This window comes from Vespula vulgaris, chromosome 8 (assembly GCF_905475345.1).
Source record: "Vespula vulgaris chromosome 8, iyVesVulg1.1, whole genome shotgun sequence".
Lineage (NCBI taxonomy): Eukaryota > Metazoa > Arthropoda > Insecta > Hymenoptera > Vespidae > Vespula > Vespula vulgaris.
Window position 1 is genome coordinate 295001 of NC_066593.1, and position 12344 is coordinate 307344.

At 46.3% G+C, this 12344-nt stretch overlaps 1 protein-coding gene across 6 annotated transcripts in view; it reads left to right on the top strand.

Annotated features, from left to right (window-relative positions):
- Nucleotides 1-12344, top strand: part of LOC127065846 (protein grainyhead) — a 62358-nt gene that overhangs the window by 30008 nt on the left and 20006 nt on the right. The gene's annotated exons all lie outside the window — the stretch shown is intronic.

Here is a 12344-nt window from a genome sequence, read left to right on the forward strand (position 1 = left end):
ACGAAGAAAGGTAGAGGTGGTACGAGGGCTGAGAAATCGGCCGCAACGACGATCGATCGAATTAAGCCACCGTGAGTGGCCTCGATCGCGATATGCAAATTAAAAAGGATTTTCTATTCTTTAAGAATGACGCGCGAAAGCGAAAGCGGCGGGGGTCCGAAGGACAATTCGATTTCCGCTAATAACACGACCGTTAGCCTACGGCGAGAGTCCTGCCGAGGAGAACGGACTTTCTTCTTCCTCTTCTCTCTCGACGGTTCGCTCTTCTTAGTCGGTGCTCGTCGACAATAATGGCCTGCCCATTTTCGTTCAATGCCGAAGACGGGGGTTAAAAAGCTCCGGCGGAGGGTGAGAGCAGTCCCGTCGTGCTTCCTCACAATACTCCTTAGGCCACTGGCAATTAACTTATGTACCTATATCGCACGTACCACCTATTCTCCTTACTCTTTGTCTTTTTATCTTTTTGCTCGTACTCGAACGGAATGGAAACTAGGAACTTGGAACGTCGTCTAAACTCGTAATAAAGCGGAGCTGATCCCGTGGCGAAATTTTTTAAACGTTGCCCGTCAAATATAAAGTTGCTCGGCATGAATATTCATCGAGGATCGTAGTCGGTAAATATGCGATCGCGAGAAGCCGAAACGTTTCGCCTTTGAGCAGACGTAAATCGCGACACATGTCCCACGGTGAAGCTTCCTTCTTAATCATTCTTTTTTAGGAGATATATCGTCGTCCGAGTATCGTGAAAGCATTATTGCTTTCCGAACGACGATTTCTCTTACGCAATTTTCCTCGGTCGACGCGCGCATTACGCAGATCTCATCGGGCAACGTTAACAAACATTTTGGATATAGCGGCGTGACGTTTTATGGGATATGAGTGCATCGTTATTTTAGAAAAATAAAAAGAAGAAAAGAAAAAGAACGATCCGACTGTTAACTCCGAAGAAGATAGCTACGCTCGAAGAATAGGTATATTTTTACGCGCGACAAAAAGTCATCTTTAACGAGGAATGATTTGTGGTGGAAGACCGACTAGACTTCTCGCGCCTCGAGGCAACTCGCCGACCTTGCCGACTTCTCATCTATCTATGGAACCTCTTGAACGTGCCTACTTATACCTACGGGTCTAAGTATTACTCGTTTTGACTTTTAATAATTATCAATTTCGCGATTTCGATTAAAAATTCAACGTGCTAACGTCGGTATTTACGACGCTTACGGTTAATGTTACGTTAATTTATCCGAGCAAGTCTCACGTCCCAGATTCAAACGCGGATTATGCGAAACCAGGTCGGTCAACGAAGGGTCCGAACGGTTTGAACATTTCCGAGCAGGTAAAAAACGCTCGGTGAAGAACGATTCGAGTCTCTTCTTGAGCTTTTCTCACGACACGATGGAACGCACGATCGTCGATCTTTCTCGTCGAACGGATGGAAAGGCGCATTTGAATTTTCTTCTTTTCCTTCGAGAAGAGAGAAAGTGATGGCGGGAGAGAGAGAAAAGTCACAGGAGAGCCGTTACGCGAGAACGACGAATATTGAGATTTTTGTCGGAACACGATAAACAGCTAGACTTAACGAGGAATGATTTGTCGAGCGGCTAGACTCGAAAAGCCGGAGGCCATATACGTGCATTACCGAAGGACGATGTATGGCTTGCCCGGACGCACCCTTTTCCTTTAGCGAGTCATCGAAATCATCGAGAAAACCCAAGTGCCACGTCCTACCTTCGTTTCACATATTTCATACTCAGTCCAACGCGCGAACTCCGTTGAGAATATCAATTTTTTTCTGTTCTTCCCTTTTTTTCAACGAGTCGAGGAAAAAGACAAAATATATAGAGTCGTTAAGTGCGTCTCATTTTTATCGACTACGCGATCGATTTCGGAAAAGGCTACTTCTCGTAAATGTACGACGACGTCTCGAGATGATGTATCGGTGAAAGAATCTAACTAATGGAAGCGCGCTGTGCAACACTGGAGATTAGTTAACGGGGCACGAATATGCGCGTACATATTCGGGATCATATGCTTGGCCGACTTCGAACTGGTTTGCCGGAGGCGCGCCGTGCTCGGAGCCGAATTACGAGAAGGACAACGAAAACGACGAGGTGGACGCGGATCGCTCTCAGAAAAGCGGAGCAAACATCCCCCCTCTCTTGTACGTTTGTAAAGACGAGCGCTCGCTTTGTTCCCAGGAGAAAGAGAGAGAGAGAGACAGAGGGAGACAGAGAGACAGAGAGAGAGAGAGAGAGAGAGAGAGAAAGCGAGCAAGACCAATCTCATTATACGAAATTGTTTCGTCGAAAGTGTTTAAAGAGAGAAAAAACGAGAATGAAAATATTCTTCCTCTCGATCATCGAATTTTGTCGGTCGTTAACCGAATTAACACTCTGTCGCTTCCGAAACTTGTAAAAAGAAGAAAAAAAAAAAAAGGAAAAGACGCGGCTCGACGTTACGCGCTGAAAAAATATTTCTATCGAGAGGATACGATCGCAAAAGTATCGTCGAAATCTCTAATGAGTTACTCCTTTCAAATCGGTTCGAGTTGTAACTTTTGATCCATGAACGCTCAACGTTTGTTCTCGACTGACGATCATCATTTTTTTACAGGATACATCGATTAAGATGTTATCGGGATCTTAAATTACAGAGTCATAATTGAAAAGGGTTTTTAGGTACGTTAAACGAGCTAGAAGCACGATCGCATTGCACGCGTACGTGATTAAGAGTCATTAAATTGCTTAATGCGATCGCGGCACGATGTTCGGGCGTTACGTCGTACACGTTCACGGTGCTAATACCACCCTATTCACAAAAGCATAAGCGTCTAATAATTTCGAAAATTATCTTTATAAATATCATGGCAGCGGTATCGCTCGTATCTCTCTCGAAAGGAACGAGTCGAGAGCTTTAGTAAATAACGCGCTTGACGTCGTAATTAATATACTATACGGTTTTTTCCAAAATAAATCGTTTCAAGATCGAACAAAAAAGAAATAAATGGTCGTGTGGAATGTCGATTTTCTGTCGCAATCGAGGAGATACATTTTTACCGTGGAAAGTATCGACTCTTTCGAAAAGACGAATCAATCGCGGAAGGATTCGAAAAAGACGCGTGCTCGTCCCTCGACGATCTCTGGTAATCGTGCGCTTCTTCTGAGCGTTGAACTTTCTTCCCACCTCTTCCTCTTCTCGAAGATTACCGCTGCGTTCGCACGATGATCATCGTATCTCGTTACGTAATGTCGAGCACGGTCTACGCTCTCGAACGATTGACTTTTACTGGACGCTTCGCGACCTTACCACGTTCATTGGCTCCACCAAAGAGAAGGAAGTCGTTAAAACTGTTGGAACCTAGAAAAAAAGTTAATATATATATATAGATATATATCGACCGGTAAATTCCTGTTCGCGAGACGTCGAGCAAAGTTAATAATAATCGATTTGACGCGTAATTAATGAGTCACCGCGAAATACTACTCGCATAATCGAGTACGAATTCTTTTCTCGCCGATTCGTATAAAGAAGGTAAAGCGCAATAGCGTCGATATTTCGAACAACGAAGAAAGGAAGAAAGAAGCATTGACTTTTCTCGATCGTTCATAAAATCTACTCTACGCGCACATATGTGATACACGATCTCTTTCTCTCTTTCATACATTCGCAAGTACGAGTACGTTGGACCGGTCACACTCACGAGCTACCTCCGACTCTCCCGTATATCCACTACTCCGCTGTCTCGTACGTATACGTAAGCTGAATTCCTATAATGGGTATGCAAGTGGCGAAGCAGGTTCCATTCATTCATGTTCGGAGCGAATGCACTAGTGGCCTACCATTTACAATTTCCCATTTACCATTTACCGTCGTCCTCTCCTAGCACGTGCTGCCTGCTGCTCCTGTGTTTCTCGGTCTCGTGCTAGAATCGGAGAGAGAGGGAGAGAGAGAGACTGCGAGCCTTTGGAACATCGGCAAAAATTCTAAAGTCTTCGTAAGCCTTTTCTATCGATTTCCTGAAGAAACTTCAGAAGGAGAGAAATATGGTCGATGTACGAAAAGTACTCGAGGAGAAAAGCACGAAGAAAGAAAGGGAGACGAGAAGCTAGGACGAGAGAAGGCACATGTGCATCCCGATTGGTAGTATTCGGCGTAATAACCGTAATTGAGAGTAATGATACGTAGCGTGATAGTGCGAGGTAACGTTGCATAGAAAGAATTCTTTCTATTTCAAAACCGCGACCCGCTCTGTAATTTCATATATGGCGTATGTAAGTACACGCGTGTGTCCTGGCCGCTCTTGGACAACCCTTTTCTTTCTTCTTTTTCCTCCTTCAAGGATAAGCGACTTTTACAAAAGATATCCTCGTAAATCGTCGATAATGACGATGACGGTATTCGCGTTTTCAAGAACGACACGTTATTATTGCAAATAGGTACGCGAGACGTCGTAAGGGAGTTTCGAAATCGACGAGAAAAAGGATCGAAACTTTTTTATCTTCTCTTTCGTACGATACGTCCTCGGTTCGAATCCCAGGGCAGAAATTTGTCGAGCCTAAAAATCGGCGAGGCCATACATCAGTGGAGTATCGTTATTAGTGATCTCCGCTTTAGAGACTAAAGGTTCGCGCTCGGTATCGGCGGAGAGCAACATAATACAAGATCTTTCGAATCGATATTCCATTTCCAGCTTAAACGCATTTGTCATTCGGGGACAGAACGATGCTGGAGATAAATCTCTTAACGGTAGAACTTTTAAGTTGGAAGCCACGATACGGCTCTCTGGACATTGTGTAATGACTTCTGCGGAAATTTTAAGTACTCGGCCCGGTTAGACGCTAACGTCAGGATGAAAAATTCATTGGCCTCGCTCGAACGATTTCTGGTGCTGGATTAACGACGACGACGAAGACGTAGTAAATGTAATGAGTTAAACGTCGAAAGTCCTATCGTTTTCTCACGATTTCAGCGATAGCGAAGATAAAGAAAGATTCGAGATAACCCGACACCCATCGGACAAATTCGATCGTTCGCGCACCTGGTCGCTTCATTCGAATTTCAAATGTCACCGTTCGATCCCCATCGAAAGCGTTCTAACCGAGAACCGACGACTTTGGCCGATCCAAGGCGAGGAGGTCTTGGCGGAAGGAACGACGGACTTACGGTTTACAACTCAATCTTAACGTCGTTCCGACGGGTGACCCGCTTCGTCGATTCGTTTCGGGTTTCATCGATTTTTCAGGACAACGACACGAACCCAGGAACGTTCTAAGATAAAAGAAAAACGAAGAAAGAGGAAAGAGAGATTGCACGCGCGCGTAGCTACGGCCGTTTACGTATTTACATAGCTCGTGATCTTAAACGAGCAATGTCACGCATCGAATCGCTCGAAGGCACGCGCAACCGTGCTCGTAGCATTTTTCCATGAGTTTGCTCTCGAGAGCGACGCTCGATTCAGCTTCCCTCGCTGAATTATTTAATAGAGAGAAAGATCGCAACCGATGATGCAACCGGTAGTTCGAGAAACGCTTCGGAAAATCCATACAACGATCCATACTAAACGTATCGAATAGGAAAGGAATACCACGCGCGTTTCTCGGTCTTTATTACTTTTCTTCGGGCGTTTCGACGATTTCTTCGCATCGTAATCGGCACGCTTCGCGAATCGATGAAAACTAACGCACCGAATCCATAATAATTTCGAAGACTCTCTCTCGTCGTTGGGTTCAACGATCCGTTGTTCAAGCCGACGATGTACCACGAATTCCAGACGTACAGATTCGCTAATTAGGTCTCGAGCGAAGGAACGAGCGCGGCCTCCTCTTTCACGCGTTCCCTCTCTCTCTCTCTCTCTCTCTCTCGGCTGAGTTTGCATCCACGCGCGAGACATCACAATGAGAGACAATAGGTGCTTCTTGTTGATTGTACCGAGGCTCTCGAGAAGCGCATAGAGGTGCAGGGAGGTGTGAAAGAGGATAATAATATAGAGTTACTTCTCTCTCCCGAGAGAGAGAGAGAGAGTCGGTCGTCCCTCTCTCCTTCTCTCGTATGGGCGCGCGCGTTTCATATCGATACAGTTTCCTCTCTCCTTCTTTTTATACCTCTCGCTCTTGCGAGTCCTTTGCTACGACTCGATCCTTCCCTCTCTTCTTTCTTCCACGTCCCTTTTCCCTGCCTCTTCCTCGGTCCAGCACCTCCGTGTATACGAGAACGCAAGCGAGAGAGAGAGAGAGAGAATAATTTTCGGTGGCTACGCAGCGGGACGTCCCGCGCGCGTCGAACGAAATCCCATCCCATTATTTCCCGGTTACGGCACACTTTAGCGCGCGCGAAAAGTCAGCGCTCGGGACGAAAGAACTCGCGATCCGAATAAAAGGGTTACGCTCTCTTCGCGATCGCGCGCCATTGTGAAAACGGAAAGACGAGACGTCGTCTTCTATCTCCTTTCGTAGTCTCGCGCGAAAGGAAGGTATATTATCTCTGGAGATCCTCCGAGGCGATCGATTAATATTCAACGCCGACGATATCTTCGAGCGAAGATGCGCGAGCTCTTAATATTTCTTGTAAGTCATCGACTCGGATATTACGCAGCTTTCGCGCTTATAAACGACCGTTTAACTCCACCACCGGTATTCTTCCTGAATTCCTTAACGCAGTCGATTCGCCTCGTACCTCGAAGAATTTTTACTGGCTTCCCATCGCGTTGGACGAGCGAAAAAGGTTGCCTCATCGGATGAGTTACAGCGTCTACGAAAAGTATCGACGTAATTCCTTCCTTTTTCGATAATCGTATTGAGAGATGAAGAAGAAACGATGACAAAATATTTCGCTGGAATAAAGATATAATTGCAATCGAACGCTTTTCGATACCGGTGCGATACCGATATCTATCTCTAAGCTCGTAATATATTTAACGACGTTAAATTTTAACGCGTTCGTTTCTGACCGATCGAGATTAGCCGAACGGCGAAAGAAGCGGATGGAAACTTCCTCGGACTATCTATTAACCGTTTTAGGGCATTGCCGTGTACGCGAGGGAAATCGCCCGAGCGATTTGCGCTATCGCTTTTCTTTCTTTCTTTTTTTTTTCCTTTCTGCCTTCTTCGGCACCTCCTTCAACCCCGCAGCGATACATAGGCGAATGCTAATTGTTCTCGTCCTGTCCGAGTAATTTTAAAGCTATGTAGGAAGTGAGTACGTGGCGTTGCTTATCCTATCAGTCGTTACGGTGGATAGTCACGTTCGTATCCCTTTCCTCTCCTCCTTCTCCTCCAGCCCTCCGATCCTACCTTCTCCTTCTCGCTCGACGCTCGAAAACGTTGGAGAGATAGAGCACGCTCGTCGGATATGACTTAAAAAAGGAGAGCTCGAGGAGAGATAGAAGGGAGTACGCGCCCTCCGTCGAAAGACAGATAACGAGCACCTTACTTCGTTTAACCGCGACTCGCCTAATCCGGTAGCCTTGCGTACGCTCTCAGAAAAAATCTCAGAGAAAACCATAACGGGGAGGCACGCGCGCGCGCACACGCTCGCTCCGAAGGATTCAGAATAGACTCCGAAGGAGTCGATTTTTCTAACGTTTTATCCCGACGAGATAACGATAGAGCGAGTTTCTTGCGGGTCGCTTTCTTCGCAACAGCTGAACGCACGTGCGCACCGCTCGACGAAACGTTCAACTAGTTTGTCGCTCGAGAACGTGCCGTTACTTTTTCGTTACCTATTCCCTTTCTCTCTCTCTCTCCCTCTCAAACTTTAATCTAAATTAACACTCGCTCGAGAAAAAATTCATATCGATTACGATCTCGGCATCGTCGTCGTAGCGACCGTGAGAGAATGACCTGTCGGATACAGCGTTTTATCTGTGAAAAATAAAAAGCAAATACCCCGCACCGGCGTGTGTATACTTGTGTTCGAGAAAAAAAATGGGGAGAAAGGATTGAAAGGGTTGACGGGGATCATCCATCCATCAAAGTCACTCCTGGGGTACCCCTCGCTCGTTTCGTTTCTCTCTCTCTCTCTCTCTCTCTCTCTCTCTCTCTCTCTCTCTCAACTCTACGGTTTGATGACGGACAACGTGCGCGCTGAAACGCGCGTTACGCTTCCAAAAAAGAGAAAGAGAGAGAGAGAGAGGGAAACAGAACGAAAACGAGAACGAGACAAGGGCGGCGAAAGAGCACATTGTCACGATATCGAGCACTAATACTCTGATTCCATGCAAGAAGAAGGCTTCGTGGTAGAGACGGAAAGAAAAAGAGAAGGAGAGAGGGGAAAAGATATTTAAAAAAAAGAAAATAGAAAGAAAAAGTATAAGAGCAAAAAAATATCAGCGAAAGCTGCCGTAAAAGAGTATTATGGGAGCACAGACTCAAACTCGCGTGTCTCGCATCCATATCAGGAGGTGCACGCATCCCCAGCCCACGTATTAAATCGCCGACTCGAAGAGGAAAGGAGGGAGAGAGGGAGACATTTTGCCTTCCTTTTCTTTTTTTTTATCCTTCTTAAGTTGCTCGTACTTAGTCTCGATGCCTCGAGCTTGCCGCCGGAAGTGACCGGTTACTCGGATAGAGACCAGAGGAATAACGATCCTGAAGTCTTCGAACAGCGTCGCTCGTCCGAAAAAAACGAGTCCTTGCCGAGAAAGATAGAAGGCGGGAGAGAGAGCGAGAGAGAGAGAGCAAAGGCGGAACCATTTCTTTAATAAAATTACGCGATAACGAAGACGCCTATCTCGCTAACCGTACTATTTTCCAACCGTGCACGCGGAAATTAATGTAATTAAAGTTCCCTCTCTTTCTCTCTCTCTCTCTCTCTCTCTCTCTTTCTCTTTCGCTCCCCCCTCTTTCCTTCCTAGATCCGACGATTGAAATTAATCGAGTCGACGTATGTACTCCTTCGCTCGATCGAAGCTTTAAACGACGTTCAGAAACTTCCTAGCTCTCTCTCCTTCTCTCTCTCGTCCGATCTCTTGTCGATGATTTTCCTCCTGTCGATTAACCTACGAATGACTTAATCCACGAACATAAATTCCGTTATCGATCTCGATACTCTTCCCTGGGATCGACTAATTATACGGAAGTATTAGTTCCTCGATTACGAGATTTTCTTATATATTTTTTTTCTCTTTAGCCATCTTTTTCTCTTATATTTTACCGTTTAATTACTCCTCTTCCTTGCGTTATTAATATCGTCTCCGTTATTATACGAAGCTGTGGGAAAATAATGCGCGATCGTTGCTACGATTTACATCTCCTTTGCCAAAGAATATTTCCCTCGATTCAGCTCGATTAATCTCCAGATTTCATATATATATATGTGTGTGTATCATAGATACGGACTGTCGGTAAACCAGGAACATAAATTTAACCTGTAAAATTAGTATGCGAGTCGCGCCGAGCGTCACTCCGGCAAACGACGAGGACGTGTGAGCGGACTTAGATGACATCGGATCGAGATAGTTATCAAAATAAAGCGGAGCATACGTTATCCGCGACGTTTTCCACTCCATATATCACCGAGGAAGGTTCACGCGTCCACGATGTTGGAAAAGAAGCCGCGCAACTTACGAAAATCGCATCGACGCTTCGTCCGTCGCATATACGAAAGAAAAAAAGAAATGATATCGAATTTGAAAAATATATCGAACGATAGCGGCGAGAGAGAGTGGTATTTAATATCGTCGTGAATAGTCGCGATCGTAAAGCAACGGCTGCCAACGTCGAGAAGCGCGCGGAGGCGACTTTATTGAAATGCGCGAGAGGGAGCAAACAGGGTGGGTTCTCGAGTCGCGTGGACGATACTCCCACGGAATATTAAGCGACTCTCTCTTCCTCTCCTTGCTCTTTATGCGTTCTACCTACCTGCAACATTTACGTATTGAGGTAGGTGCATACGCGAGTGCGAATGGAGTTTACGCGCGCGCATACGCTATACATCTGCATATATGGGAGGACTCTAAAGTACAGCCTTCTTTTCTCATTCGACTATCTTCGGCCGTCTTACGTGCGTTACGCGCTACATTCCTCGCGATCATCTGACGGAACGGTCGTCTACCGGGCAACTCTTTTTCATTATGCCGATTCTTTTTCTTCTTCTTTCAATGATCTTTAAGACCGATTAAAGTTCTAAATACACGCGTCGAACTCGACATCTGCTATAAGCTACCTTATCGAGCTTCTAAAAACGGCGCAAGTCGGTGAGCCGTGAACGTCGGGAATTATAATGGATAGATTCTCTCGAGTCCTTTAGAAAACGTGAACGAGCATGAACTCGCAGGATTTGCGAGAAATATCGACTGACGGACGGTGGAGGGGCGCTTAGTACGACATAATTGTAATCAAAATCGATGGTGGAACGTTTTCGCTCGCGTCTAAACGACGTAGAAATGACAAGGAAGAAGTAAAGTAGGAAAAATCGATCGAACGCCTCTCGAAGCTTCCCTCGTCTCCGGTGTCTGAGAGCAAGTCGTCGCGAGAGAAGGAAGATCAAAGAAGAGTTCGAAAACCGGATGCGCAGGTGATGTCTCTCGCTGAGGGTTCTTCGAATTTGCATATGTATCCGGCAGGCTGCACGGATCACCCTTAAAATTTCTCTTTGAACGGTATAGACCGAAAGAGAGTCAGATTCGTTCGGTCTCTCTCGCGTCGTCGAGAGAAAAGGAGATAAAAAGAGAGAAAAGGAAGAAAACAACCCCAGGCCGCTTCGCGCGCGCGTGTACGTGTGCAGTATGCATGTATATATATATATACATATGGACGCACACGCGTGTGCGTGTGTAGGGCTTTTTTCCCGATAGCAGGCGACGCGAGTATATTCCGAGCACGTAGGCGCTTCTACGTGCTCGCATTATTCCGAAATTCGTTCGTCGAAGCGCGAGTTCTTCGAGTGCCCTCCACGCTCGCGTTTTTCTCCGCTCATCGAAGCGATGAACCGCTCGAAGCGACGGTAGATCGGTGCAGTTCGCAGCAGCTAGCACCAGCGCGCCGTGTTTTCTTCGTCCTTCGCGACTCAAAGGGAGGACGCGCCGCGCATCGTCGAAAATCTTCGTGGAACGCACCGAGAAAAACTTGCACGTCCTGCTTCTTTATTCGATTCTCTCCCTTCCTCCCTGCTTCGAGATAGCGAACCGAGGAACGCGAAAGCTTATTCGGCGCTACGGTGACACCGACATCGATCTCGATACACGAGCTGAAAATTCGCGAGATCACGAGCTATGTCATTTTTGCGTTGTCGCGAAATTCCTTCCTCGGATAATAAGCTACCGCCGTTGGAGCTACCACCGAACGAAGGTAGGGGGAAAAAAGGTAGCGCATGCGACCGATAGGATACCGCAGGTCTAAATTACTGTTTACACGCTTCCATCGCGAATAAAATTCTCGCCGTCGTGATCACGAATGAGAATCATTGTTTAAACTAGATCGCCGGATTCGGATATCGTTCGGAACGGGAAACGATCTATTCCGTACGAATTACTCGCGCGAATTCGAGGACCCGGCGAAGGGACGATAGATAGACTCGATAGAGAATAAGAGAGGGATCTAGTGCCTGTGCAAACAGTCGCCAAGGAAAATATTTGCACAGGATAACTCGATCCCTCATTATCAGGATGGCTGCTTCTCTCTTTCTCTCGCTCCTCTCTTTTGCTCTTTCGGAAGTCGACGGTTATCCAGGTGCGACCGAATAAGAAATAAGAGAGCGTGGCGTACGCACGAGAGAACGAAGATAGGGTAGGGGTAGGAGAGAAAGCGAGAGAGCAAGAGATTGATTTTACATGCATAAATTAGAGAGGACGAACCTTTATTCCATCGCGCAGGGTCGGGAATTGGGAATGGAATTGGGATCTACGTAGGTACGTACGCGCGTACGTACGTACGTACGACGGAGAAGAGAAGAGAAGAGAAGAGAGGAGAGTATAAATTGATGACTGTAGGCAAAAGGCAGGGGTTTATAATAATTAATCTTCGTACGTGTATATATATTGCCCTCTCTTTCTTTCTCCCGTCCATCGTCTTCCTCCTCGCTCTCTCGCTTCCTCCCGAGGACGGCAGAGGCATCTGCCTATACCAGTGGCAGCGTAAGAATCGTTCACCGAGATTGTATTTGTACTACCAACAGATAATTCTCTCTTTCTCTTTTTTGCTTTTTTAAATACCCTCATGAATCGCATCATCGTAGATGGTTCCCCCCCCCCCCCCCCCATAGCCGGAAGATATTACTCCGGTGGAAAGTAAGAAGCGGTGACAAATATCCGGACGTCTCGATGCGCTTGCGGTGAAAATCATGGCTCGGGTATTGCGAGTCAAAGATAAGAAGAGGGGTCTCGAGGGGAGGGGAATGGGGTAGAAGAA